The sequence below is a fragment of the Triticum urartu genome, chromosome 5 (assembly GCF_003073215.2).
Source record: "Triticum urartu cultivar G1812 chromosome 5, Tu2.1, whole genome shotgun sequence".
Lineage (NCBI taxonomy): Eukaryota > Viridiplantae > Streptophyta > Magnoliopsida > Poales > Poaceae > Triticum > Triticum urartu.
The window spans coordinates 275,147,374-275,158,175 of record NC_053026.1 but is presented as its reverse complement, the minus strand read 5'-3'; positions in this window follow the sequence as shown (position 1 = coordinate 275,158,175).

Here is a 10,802-nt window from a genome sequence, read left to right as displayed (position 1 = left end):
CGTGCGCTCCGTCCCGCTCTGCAATAACAGGGTGTGGGTCGACCGCCACCTTCTCCTGGAGAGCTTCGCCACAAATACAATGTGCGCTCCATCCCACTCTGCAGTAACAGGGTGCGGGTCGACCGCCACCTTCTGCTGGAGAGCTTCGCCACAAATACAAGACATGGGTCGACTGCTTCCCTCTCCTTCGGGGCCGCGCTGCAAATACAGAAAGTTGTCACGAATGAAGAATGGGTTCACTCGGCCGGAGATTCATAAAGATATTCAACGGTAAACCAAGTTCAAATAAATTCTAAAAGTTCCGGATCACAGATCGAAGTACTCGGGCATGCATCCCGAAAAAGTTTAACGGTTACAAAAACCACTCGGCATTCCGAGGAAAATTTAAGGTGGGACATAAGAGTTTGTTCACTCCGCGGGAGGAGGGCTGGCAGGCTCGACGAACTCATCCAGGTCGACGCCATCGGCAATCCAAGTGGCGGTAGCTATGAAAGTCTCCATGAAAGTTCGGAAGTTGTGCTTCTGGGTGTTGGCGACCTTGATTGCGGCCAGCTTGTCTTGTCGCACCTCCTTGCAGTGGACACGAACCAAGGACAGAGCCACATCAGCGCCAGACCAAGCAGAAGACTTCTTCCACTCCTTCACTTGGTTCAGGGATTCCGTTAAGTCGAGTCATCAGAGACTCAAGATCGTTTTGGAGCGTAGCCTCTGGACAAAGTGCCGGGTCGATCCGTGACATGGCGACCTTCAGTCGAGCCAGGTAATCCACGGCACCGTCGATGCGAGATTCTAGTCGGAGCAGATTCGTGGTAGTTTCATCTTTCACGGGAGAGTTGATTGGGTCCAAATCTGGTTCGATCCGCCCAGTCTCCTCTTTAAAGTTGTGGCAAAACTCTGCATTCACGATCCAAGGATAATTCAATTTTCATACACTGATTCGACATAAAAAAGTCAGTCGGAACAGAATGTGCACCTTCAAGCTTGATGTACAACTTCTTGGCAAGACTCCTCAGATAGCTCTCCAGGTCATCCCTCCTGCGAGCAATGCCTTCCATTTTCTCGCCTTGAACGAGATTCGCCTTCTTCCAGCGCGTGCACTCCTTGTTGGAGTCATTCAGAGCGGTCTTCAGCCTGGTATTCTCTTCTTCCAACTGGCCGACTGAAGCCAGCTTCTGTTCGGCCAGAGCGGTCCTGTCGTCAGCCTCCTTCTGGGCAGCAGCCAAATCCTGATCCTTTTTCGCCAAAGCTTCTCTCAGTTTTTCTGCAAAGAAATGATGATTGATTCAGAAATAGCAGAAGGGTGCTCGTGCCTAAAACTAACCAGTCGACAAACTTGTCTTACCAGCGGCGCCGTCTCTGACCTTCTGCAGCTCTGTCCTAGCCAGCTCCAAGTCAAGTTTCAGTTGAATCTGCTGCCCCTCCAAATCAGCTAAGCGAGCTCCAAGATCACAAGATTTCTGAAATCAAAGGGGAGAAATTATTCCACAGCAAAAAACTTCAAAGACATTAAGTACTAAGACTACGGTCGACTGCCCGCAGTCCACCATAGTCTCGGGGACTACACCCAGTGGGTGCACTTTGCGTGCCCCCACCGGTTCTGATTCCACTCGACCGGTCCGCCGGAGTCGAGTTCAAAAAAAAAAGAGAGACAAAGTAGAACTCAGACCATAGTCGACTGCCAGCAGTCGACCGCGGTCTCGGGGACTACACCCAGTGGGTGCACTTTGCGTGGCCCCACCGGTTCCGATTCCACTCGACTGGATCGAGCGGAAGAAACAAACTACCAGTTCGGTTTTTACTCAACAAAATACAAAGACTACAGTCGACTGCCAGCAGTCCACCATAGCCTCGGGGACTACACCCAGTGGGTGCACTCAGCGTGCCCCCACTAGTCCAAAAACTTCAATCGACGCACCCAATGGATGTACAGATGCAAAGATTTTCGGAAAGAATCTTCAGATAGCCGACTAACCTGAACGTTGCTCTGGAGAGCCGAGCTGGCATCATAGGCGGCTTGGTTGGTGTCCCGCACTGTCTTCATCTTCTCCATCATAATGCCCGCCTGGCGTATGGCTTCCCTAGCAGCATTCACCTCATCCTCTGGGACATGATGGGTCGCAAAAACTAAAGGCGGGTCGACAGGAGCCTTAGCAGCCGACGAAGAAGGCAAGGCACTCGACAGAGGCTCGGAGAAGGTAACAGAACCCTGATTGATGTCACCAGTGTCCTGAATGACTGGTTCCACCCTCGGCGTCGACTGTGGCGCCTCGCTTGCAGGAGCTCACCTATTCTTCCTCGTCAAAGGCCTCTTGGGCTCTTCATCATCATCAGGGAGGTCAATAATGTTGGGAGCTGTGGAAAGTTCAATTGCCAAAATCACGTCACCCAGTGGTGCACATTGCAGTTGAATCGACTGAACAAAGACAGTATGGCAGAAGTCATACCCGGATTAGAAGTGACCGCATCCTCCATCACCTCATCGTCATCCCTGTAAGCTGAGGTCCCAGAAGTGGCAGCGCTGAAAATTCCAAAGTTCGTCCAGTTAAAAGAAGAAAAACAAACAGCGTGAAGCGTCGAGTGAATACAAGGAGAGACACTCACGCGGAGGCGACAGAGATATCGATCTTGATCTTCGGCAGCGCCTTCCGAGTCTTCGGCTCTGCAACTTTGAGGTGCTTTGGAGCCTTCTTAGTCGTGGTTGGTGAAGAGATCCGACGACGTTTCGAAGACTGACCAGCCTGAGCAGTTGCCTTGTTGCGGGCACTCAGCCGATCTTGGTCGACCTTGGATTGTCTCTCTATGCGAGGAGGTGACTCGACTTCTTCCCCATCACTTGAGTCATCGCTTCCTCCATCCCCTTCACCATCGGAAGTCCACTCGCCACTTTCGCCACCACTCGCCTCGCCTTCCAGAGCTTGCTCTTGCGCCCCGTTGGGCATCGAATACATTTCAATAATGGCCTGAAAGAAAGCAGGGAGGACAAAGTCAGTCGACGCAATACAGACAGCTGCGTGAGTGAATTCAGATTACGAGCAAAAACTCAGAATCAGACCTGCTCTGGTGCATGCGACTGGTCGAATGGGGGAACTCTCCTGGCTCCTCTGGGATTGTCCTTGTTCCCGGTAATGCTTGACAGCCACTTCTCCAGTGTGTCGTCGTCGACCTCCTCTGGGTGGATCCGAGTGGAGTCTTCAAGACCCGAATACATCCACATCGGATGGTCTCGGGCTTGGAGAGGCTGGATGCGCCGCTGAAGGAAGACCTCCAAGAGATCCATACCAGTGACCCCGTCACGAATAAGCTAGACCACTCGGTTGACCAACACCTTCATGTGCGCCTTCTCCTCCGGGAGCACCTTCAAAGGGGAGGGTTTTTCCACTCGGTCCATGGTAAAGGGAGGAAGGCCGGTCGATTGCCCCGGCGTCGACTGGTCTTTACCAAGTCGACTGCCATCCGCGAACTGAGTCGGGAAGAATCATGTCCGAAAAGGAGCTTTTCCCCCTCGTCTGGATGCCAAGACCCCCACACATCTGGATCACTTGGGTCCTCTCATCACTCGGATTAGCCTTTTTCACTGTCTGGGAGCGACAAGTGAAAATATGCTTGAAAAGACCCTAGTGAGGCCGACAACCCAGGAAGTTCTCACACAAGGAAATGAACGCGGCAAGATAAACGATTGAGTTGGGGGTAAAATGGTGGAGTTGAGCTCCAAAGAAGTTCAGAAACCCTCAGAAGAAAGGATGAGGAGGCAAGGAAAACCCACGGTCGAGTGGGTGGCAAGAAGAACGCGCTCACCCTCCCGGGGTTGCGGCTCGGATTCCTTCCCCGGAAGCCGTGCCGAGTCGTAGGGGATCAACCCTCCCTCGGCCAGGTCGTCGAGGTCTTCTTGGGAGATCCTGGAGTGGATCCAGTCGCCCTGGATCCAACCCTTCGGCAGGCCAGTCCGCGAGGAAGATCCGCCCCGGCTCGTCGCCTTCCCCTTCGACCTCGCCTTCGCCTTCTTTGCCTGCTCCAGAGCCGCGGTCTTCTCCTTCACCATTGTCATCGGCGAGACGCGTGTGGTGCGGTGGCGCTGGGCCGAGAGCGAGCGCAGCGGAGAGGCGTGAGGAGTAGAAGAGGTAATGGGGCGCACTGTTCGGGAGACTCCGGTCCAACGCCTTATATGAGGCCGCTTCCGAGTGGCTGACAGGTAGGCCCAGATGGCTCTGTCAAATCCCGTAACGACCGCGCGAGCGATACGTGGTGAAAAAGGTGGCGCGGGGATCGAGGCGGCTCCTCTCTATCCCATCCGATTACTGCGGCCTTCCCCGTCCCGCGCGCTTCCCAAAATTCGGATCCCACGAAATCCGCGGGCAGCAAACAACTTGTCAGACCAAAGATCTCCTCCGCACCGTCACTCGGAGCCTTACAAGTAAAGAAACTCACTCGACGAAGAATTAAGAATGGATCAAGGCGACTGAAAAGGAAGTTGCTGTCATCACTCAGGTCCGTTGATCCGAAACAAGATATGCTCACGGCATGGAAAACGAGTCGGAGAAGTCCTCAACTCCTTCCCCACTCAAACCTCGATCCATTCGGGGGCTAATGATGAAGCTATGTACCTAGGGTAGGGTCACAGACCTGTCCTAACTGCCCTACCCTAGGACATCTCTAGAAGAAATCACCTTTCAATCGACTTGGAGGTGTTCCACTCGACAGACTCGAAGACACTCGACCAAGAAGCAATCACTCGACCAAGATCCAACCACTCGACGGCCAGGAGACCTAAGGTCACTCCGCACGCTAACGGTCGGTCATTAAGTAGCTTTTATGGTCATCATAGCACTTTATTACCAGCGTTATCAGTAACGCCCTGCCTTAATGTACATTGAACCCTTCGTAACGTGGGCTGGCCGGGGTCCTGGCGCACTCTATATAAGCCACCCCCCTCCTCCGAGACAAGGGTTCGCACCTCTGTAACTCATACTCACATAATCCAGTTGACCGCCTCCGGGCTCCGAGACGTAGGGCTATTACTTCCTCCGAGAAGGGCCTGAACTCGTAAACCTTGAGTGCTTACAACTTCTCCATAGCTAAGATCTTGCCTCTCCATACTTACCCCCCTACATCACTGTCAGGCTTAGAACCACGACAGCGCCCAAGGGGGGCACTCCTACTCGAAGTAGGATCCCCCCTTTTTCCTACTCCTAGTAGGAGACGGGAAGGAAGGGGAGGAGAAGAAGAAGGAAAGGGGGGTCCCTAGTCCAATTCGGTTTGGGCTAGGGGGGCCGCGCGCCCCTAGCTGGCCGCCTCTCCTCTTCCTCCACTTGGGCCCATAAGGCCCAATAACCCCCCGGGAGGTTCCGGTAACCTCCCAGTTCTCCGGTATTTATCCGATAACCCCCGGAACTCATCCGGTGTCTGAATATAACCTTCCAATATCTCGATCTTTACGTCTCGACCATTTTGAGACTCCTCGTCTGTCAGTGATCATATCCGGGACTCCGAACTACCTTCAGTACATCAAAACACAAAAACTCATAATACCGATCGTCATAGAGCTTTAAGCGTGTGGACCCTACGGGTTCGAGAACTATGTAGACATGACCGAGACACGTCTCCGGTCAATAACCAATAGCGGAACCTGTATTCTCATATTGGTTCCTACGTATTTTACGAAGATTTTTATCGGTTAAACCACATATCAACATATGTTGTTCCCTTTGTTATTGGTATGTTACTTGCCCGAGATTCGATCGTCGGTATCTCAATACCTAGTTTAATCTCGTTACCGACAAGTCTCTTTATTTGTTCCGTAATGCAACATCCCGCAACTAACTCATTAGTCACATTGCTTGCAAGGCTTATAGTGATGTGTATTACCGAGAGGGCTCAGAGATCCCTCTTCGACAATCGGAGTGACAAATCCTATTCTTGATCTATGCCAACTCCACAAACACCATCGGAGACACCTGTAGAGCACCTTTATAATCACGCAGTTACGTTGTGACATTTGGTAGCACACGAAGTGTTCCTCCGGTATTCGGGAGTTGCATAATCTCATAGTCACAGGAACATGTATAAGTCATGAAGAAAGCAATAGTAGTAAACTTAAACGATCAAGTGCTAAGCTAACGAAATGGGTCAAGTCAATCACATCATTCTCCTAATGATGTGATCCCGTTGATCAAATAATAACTCATGTCTATGGCTAGGAAACTTAACCATCTTTGATCAATGAGCTAGTCAAGTAGAGGCATACTAGTGACACTATGTTTGTCTATGTATTCACACATAGGCGGAGGACGCGGTAGGGCGAGGTGGGGCGCTCGCCCTACCTTGATATTTCGTAATTTTTTACTAGGTATACCTATACACATCGATCTGATTTGTCTGATCGCTAGAATAATCGTCAAACATTTTGTTGGGCTGTGATTTATCGTGGACACCTTATCAGGCCGGCCCAAACCAACCTCACCAGCCCACACGTGCACACACAGCCTCGTAGCCTCGCTCGATCCGTCCCACGGTCTCGTCTCGTCCAAGCCGCCACGCCCTCGCCTCGCTCCATCCACTCGTCCACGGGAGAAAAGACAACCCTAGCGGCGTGCTGGGGCGGCAGCAAGCAGCAGCTTAGGCGAGGCCGAGAGGGGGCGATGGCCAGCAGCAACGAGCGCGAGGGCGGCACCGCGGCGGCCAGCAGGAGCTTCGAGCGCGCGTGGGGGCGGGGGCCTCTTCCAGGCGGGCAGCAGGAGCTTCGAGCGCGCGTGGGGGCGGGGGCCTCTTCCAGGTCGACGGTCAGCAGGAGGGCGCGCTGTTCCCGGCCGCCAGAAAGAGAAGATGGAAAGGAAGGGGAAAGGAATGGCAAAGAAGAAGGTCATAGGTATTCTCTGAATTTTAGGGCAGGAAGGTCCAAGAGGATAGAATGCAGTGATTAATTACAGATTTTATGTGATGAATTGCAGATTTGAAGAGATACTTTGAGGTACTTGGTGGCAGTCGCAGCAGCTCCAACTCCAATCCAAGTACCCGGGAAAGTAGTAATGCGCCGGGCCAATTTGTTCATCAAAATCAAGCAAATACCGTGGAAACAGAGAATGCAAATTCTTTGCCCTCTCAACAAGTGGAAGAAGAGATTCCAGATTCCATGGAAGCCATAGTTCAGGAGAATGTTGAGGTTCTAGGAGATGAAGGTATAACCGTTTTTTCAGTGGATTACATAAAGGATGATCCAGGACTTCGCATTCCACTTGATAGATTTAGCCCCAATATTAGAGATGATGTTAGATTTGCTTACGTAGAGATGGGTCCAACTCAACCAATGTGTCCCAGTTTTCCATCAAATAAAGATGAAAGATGCTTTCGAGCAGCATGGTATAAGGATTTTGAATGGTTGGAATATAGTGTTCCCAAGAAAAAAATCTTATTGTCACTATTGTTTTCTTTTTAAACATGACCGAATGGATGATAAATTTTGTTATGAGGTTTTCTCCAAATTGGGGTATGACAATTAGAAAAATGCAGTCACGGCATTCAGTAAGCATGTTGGTGGGGCAACTAGCATCCACAATATGTCAAAGACAGCACATGAAGATTTCAAAGATCAAAGGGCAAGTTTGAAAACTAAAGTAACAACTTACAACAAAGAGTCACTAGTCAAGTATGAAACTCATGTGGATACATCTTTGGGCATTGTAAGTTATCTAGCATTGCAAGGTGAACCATTCTGTGGGCATGATGAATCTAGTTCCTCTTTGAACAAGGGGAATTTTTTAGAGTTACTTGATTGGGTCAAAGAAAGGTGCCCGGAAGTTAAACTTTCATTTGATGAGCTATGTCCTAAAAATGCCAAAATGACTTCAGGAACCATGCAAAAAGAACTTGCTAAATATTGTGCAATGGCGGTCACCAAAGCAATCAAAGAAGAGATGGATGGTTGCCTTTTCACTGTTCTTATTGATGAGTGCCGTGATATTTCAGTGAAAGAGCAAATGGCTGTGGTTGTCAGGTACATGTTTTAGTATTTTAATTACTTCTGCATTTATTTAGTTTTGTTCAATCTAGAGTAGTAGAGTGGGTGAACTCATTGTAAGTTTTCCCTGTAGGTTTTTGAGCAAAAAATGAGAGACCATTGAAAGATTTTTGGGTATCAAGCATGTCCCAGACACAACATCAGCATCTTTGAAGAAGGCTATGTTGGAGGTTTTTGGTACACATGGTTTGCTTGTTGCAAAACTGCGAGGGCAAGGGTATGATGGTGCATCTAATATGAGAGGAGAATTCAACGGCCTTCAAAAGTTAATCCGTGATGAGAATCCTTATGCTTTCTATATTCACTGCTTTGCCCACCAACTACAATTGGTAGTTGTTGCTGTTTCGAGATGTTGCAAGGGTGTTGAGGATTTTTTTGAGTATGTGACCATGATTGTCAATGTCAGTGGTTCATCTTGCAGGAGGAAGGATAAATTGCTTGATAAGCAAAAGCAGATTCTTTTGGATAAGATTGAGAGGGGTGAGATGCCCATGGGAAGAGGGAAAAATCAAGCAACCTCATTGGTCAGACCTGGAGATACACGTTGGGGCTCTCATTACACAACTTTATCTCGCATTGAATCAATGTGGGATGCAGTGATAGAAGTTTTGGGCATTGTTGAGGAGGATGTGCGTGTTCCATGTAGGGCAGGAGGTTTGGTTCATCAAATGGAGACTTTCAGCTTTGTGTTCATCCTAAAGATGATGTTAAAAATCCTTCGTATGACAAATGATCTATCTCTTCTATTGCAAAAGAAGGATCAAAATGTTGTTCAGGTATGTGATAGACAGATGGAGCTTGATATGTATCTAGTTTGCTTGATATGTTCTGTTCATGTAAGTAGAGTTGCATCTAAACTCACAACTGTATGATTTCAGGCTATGTCATTGGTTACGGATGTGAGAACACGTTTGATCAATTGGAGAAATGATGGTTGGGAGCTACTCTTGGAAGATGTCAAAGCATTCTGCACCAAAAATGAAATTCCAATACCAAGTATGGATAACACCTTCACAAAATGGGGGAAATCAAGAAAAGGTGGAAGAAACAATGTAACTGCTGATCATTTTTTCCATGTGGACACCTTCTATGTTGCTATAGACTCCATCATCATGGACTTTGATCATCGTTTTAATGAGGTATCTTCGGAGCTCCTCCAGAACTTCTCTTGTCTTGACCCAAGAGACTCCTTTTCTAGGTTCAGTATTAGTAAACTTGCTCGACTCACAGAGATTTATTATGAGGATTTTTCTAGTTATGACCGTGAGCATATACAAGATCACCTTGAGCTATTCATTATTCATATGAGAAGAATTGAAGATTTTAGAGAATGTCATGATATTGCAAGCCTAGCTAAAAAGATGGTTGAACTTGAAAGGCACATCATGTTTCCCACGGTTTATCGCCTCATTGAGTTGGCATTGCTACTACCGGTAGCGACGGCAACAGTTGAAAGGGCTTTTTCAGCAATGAAAATCATCAAGACTGAGTTGCGCAGCAAGATGTCCGATGGCTGGCTTAATGACTTGATGGTGTGTTACATTGAGCGAGGGATATTCAAAAGTCTTGATCTTGGTAAAATTAAGGAAGATTTTCACAAGAAGGGTAGAGCACTACCGTTGCCTGGGTCTTCTACGCGCCATTAAAACTTGTCTGGGTATGTTTTAGGTTGTTCGTCTATTTAAAATATAGTGGATGGGGCGTGCGCTGGGCGCGCCTCCTCTGCGTGACTGAGCGGACCAATCTTGCTAATGCTTGCTGAGGCGTCACTGTGCGGTGTTCTTTTGAATTGTTTTTTGTTCTGTGGGCAGCACGTGTGCATGCAACTATTGCTGAACTTATATAACTTATTGATCTCTAGAAAGTAGAGCAATCCAGTAGAAGTGACAGTACCATCTTATAAAAAAAGCTACAACAGTAAAAATGCATTGCTGGCAGTGCATATTCATAAAATACATCAGGTGAGCAAAGACATGATCACAGGAGCATGGTACATATGGATATGCATCTAATAATATTGATTTCATAGTGTGAATGTTGATATCTTTTCCTACAAAGTTAGTCAAAGTTTACAAAGTTTGACTTTGACCAAATCTTATATGTAGACTAAAAAGAAAAGGAAGGAGTATGAACAGAGAAGCAGCAGTCTTGCAGCCTAAATGAATGATTACAAAGAAGAAAGGTGCTTCAAAACAATGGTTAGCACTGGCGAAAAGTAGATGCACTTAGCAGGTAAAGCCGACCTCGAGGACCATCGCTTTTTCACATCTGTTCCTCCTGCTATCCTTGCCGTCAAGTCGACCATGACGACCACCACCTCGACGGCCACCACGTCGGCAAGCGTGTAGAGCACTGGCCCCCGATCACGTCGTGCTCAAGGAGGCTCAAACTGACCCTGCAGCCCACAACACGGAGGAAGGATGGAAATAAATTAGATCCTTGTCCATTGGAAATTCACTTTGGCTTACAGATAGCTGCTAGAGTAAAATACTTCAAAGCACTCTTGTTTAGGAAGTGGATTCATTCTCAAATATAGATAGACAAAGACACATGAAGGTTTATCTCACTGGACAATTATGTGACCATGACGGCAAAATGTATCTTGATAAATTGGATGGTGAGGCGCTATGACAATATAAGATTTCTCGGGTTTGGCATTCATCCAAGAATATTCAGAGTTCCAGTCAGGTCAGAGCTACAGTTAAACGCGCCGGGCTAGCTAAGTTCAGAAGCATGGCATCTTGGATGGTTCAACTGGTCAAAAGATAGAGATTTGAAATTAAGATTCATG